The sequence below is a fragment of the Nycticebus coucang genome, chromosome 3 (genome assembly GCF_027406575.1).
Source record: "Nycticebus coucang isolate mNycCou1 chromosome 3, mNycCou1.pri, whole genome shotgun sequence".
NCBI classification, from domain to species: Eukaryota; Metazoa; Chordata; class Mammalia; order Primates; family Lorisidae; genus Nycticebus; species Nycticebus coucang.
In genome coordinates, this window is record NC_069782.1 from 79172863 (window position 1) to 79175853 (window position 2991).

The following is a 2991-nucleotide window of genomic DNA, read 5'->3' on the forward strand; positions in this document are numbered from 1 at the left end:
CACGCCCTCCCTCCTTCCCTTTCTCTGCTCTCCCATGCCCCCATCCTCTTCCCTCCTTCCTTCTCTCTACTCTTCCCTTTCCCTACCCTCCACAGTATACTAGGTAATTAATTGTCATCATATCAGAATGGAGTACATAGGATTCATGCTTCTCCAGTCTCTTGATGCTTTACTAAGAATAATGTCTCCCACTTCCATCCAGGAAAAATATGCAATGCTTCATGAATTTGCATGTCATTCTTGCTCAGGGGCATGCTAATCTTCTCTGTATCACTCCAATTTTAGTATATGTGCCGCCAAAGCAAGCACCAGATTTAATAATTTTAATAGATATTGTATACCATTTTTTAAGAAGTTGTAGCAATTCACACTACCACCAGCAATATATCAAATTACCCTTTGCCCACCTTCTTGCTAGAAATGTAAGCTCTAAATCTTCTTCATTTTATTCTAATATTTTATCACATTTAAAGTTACTATTTAAATTCCTTTGGAACTTACTTTGAAATGTATAATGTGGAAAAGTTGGAACAACAACTGTATATTGTTCCAGTTAGCTGTCACTACACAACAAACTACCTGAAAACTTGGTTGACCTTACACTAATAATTTATTTATCATGATTATTATTATTATTATTCTATTATGTGATTCTGTGATTAGGAATTGGGACAGAGAATAGCAGTAATGACTTGTTTCAGGTCCTCAATGTCTAGACACTCAGCTGGCATGATTCAAACAGTTGGAGAATGAAACACTTGAGAGCTGGCCTATGCCTTCCTCTCTCTGTACCTCATTGAAAGCACATATGGTAAGAATAAAATGGAGGCTCTCAGGTTAGACCAGACATGACACATCTGGTCTGGTCGGGTTAGGTCCTGCCTGACCTTCACACATGCCCCCTCCCCATTCTTACTGTTTTATAAATTTAGCTCCCACCCTAAAAATGCCAATCTTGAATAGTTTAGGTGGATTGATTTAGGAGATTGACTTTTGAACTGGAATGTTGTAATAGGTCACTGAGTTATGCTGACTATTATTTGGAATAGGGGTTGGTATGGTCTTTACTTTGAACTTTTATGCATAAAACTGTAATTTTGGAAATGGAAGAACAGAACAGTCTTAGAGAAGCTACTCTCACTGCTCTCCAGAATCCCGGTCTTTTAACAAATAAAGGTTGGTGTACCTGCCTGACCTCTGCATATTGGCTGACAGTGCCAGGGAGCTGGGCCTCTTCATCAGATAACACCACGTTCGTCAGCGTGTCAGATGCAGGATTATCAAAACTCTCACAAGGCATGCAGCACTCCAAAACAAAAAACCTGCTATTTTCTTGAAATCCAGAACTGTAACTGGCACGGCGTCACTTCCAACATATCTATTGGTTGTTCATCTGCCAGGGACACTCAGTAATCACTTGAGGTTTAAAGGAACAAATTCTAAATGACAAAGGAGCTGGGGAAATGTCCTTTTGGTCTGTTGGATTCTTCAATAGACGGATCCACAAGGGTGGGGCTGGGGAACTGGCAAGAGAAGAAAGCAGAGAGATTTTATGCCTTATTGAAAACTGTAAGTTCTATTTTTTTATTAATTTGCTATAAAGACTGATCATCTCTACCTTGACATGCTATCTACCTGGTGCATAACTGTTGACATGGACCTTGATCACCTGGTTGAGGTGGTATTTACCAGGTTTCACCACAGTGCAGTTATCTTTAAAAATCCCTTTCTTTCTTAGACCTTCACCATGACAACCTAATGGAGTTCCTAGAGGTAAAGCTCATGAAAAGGAGGGCTCCCCCACAGACTGCAGCCCCCTGGCACTTCTCACATTTGCTCTACTCCACACTCAGCCTCCAGCGATGCCTCAAAACTATCACCTATTACTCCCTCCAACCTGCCGCTCCAGCAGCTTCTGCTCCAAACTCATCTCAGTTGTAACTCTGGACTTGCCCAGCTCTCCAGATTCCCAGGTGGTGGCTTGCACCATGACCTTGGTTCTCTGATAAGCCCCCCAAAACTGTTGATATTCTGTTTTCCAGCTTTTTCTTGTGAGGTTGGGAGTGATGATTTCCAAATTCCTTATGCTTCAGAGCTGAAGCCAGAAGTCCTTTTATTTTATTCTTGAATTTCTTAGATTTCTTTCTCATAATGTATAGAGATTATATACTAAGAAATTAGTTCTTTGTGCTATTTGTTGTGAAAGTGACTTCTTTTCTTATTTCTTTTTTCTTTCTCACTGCGATAGATAATGGAGAATTATCTATCAGAGAATTCAATGAGAAGTGAAAAGGCTTTGCCGGAGGTGACTGAACCTGGAGTCTAGTCAGACTTTGTATCCATCAAAGGGAGCTTCAAAAATCCCCTTACTCCTCCCCAGACCTCAGTGGGTTTCCACATTTCCCCTCCCCACCAGCCTCTAGTCTCCGAGGAGCATGCACTCTTGTCTTGTGGGAGGTCAGCCCACCGCTCTCTCCCTCTTCTGGGCAGTTTCTACTCTTTCTGGGGCCTCCTCCCCAGCTGAGAGTTAGATTCCTCCACTTACACCTCCCTGAGAGTTCTCAGTGGTTGCAAGCTGATCTTGCTTTTTCCACTTTTATAGACAAATTAATAGAAGAAAAAAATACAAAAACCAATAACTAACCAATAACTAGCACCTCCACGTTTTGCTCTTATGTCTCCTCATATACATGTACCACTGCCTGCTTCTTAATCTGTGACCAGTGTGACTCCTACCCCTAGTGCAGCCAAGATATGCCACCATCCACAGAGCTGGCCAGTGTTCCTCCTGTGTCTACCACCACTTCTGCAGACTGTACCCTTTTTATCACTTCTTTCCCTTTAAAATGAAGGCCTGAGGGACTACATGGGCTGGACCTCCAGAAGCCCCTCCTCTGCAGCATCAAGCTTAGTCTGCAGGTATATTGCCACATACATCCTGGACATGGGAGTGGAAAAGAAGGCAGGGAGAAGAGGTTTTCACACAACTGC

At 42.2% G+C, this 2991-nt stretch overlaps 1 non-coding gene across 1 annotated transcript; it reads right to left on the reverse strand.

Moving 5' to 3' along the window:
- Nucleotides 1-203: 203 nt before the first annotated feature.
- On the reverse strand, nt 204-309 carry LOC128582743 (U6 spliceosomal RNA). Its single transcript, XR_008379189.1, has one exon. It is a non-coding gene; the product is annotated as a U6 spliceosomal RNA (small nuclear RNA).
- Nucleotides 310-2991: the final 2682 nt, after the last annotated feature.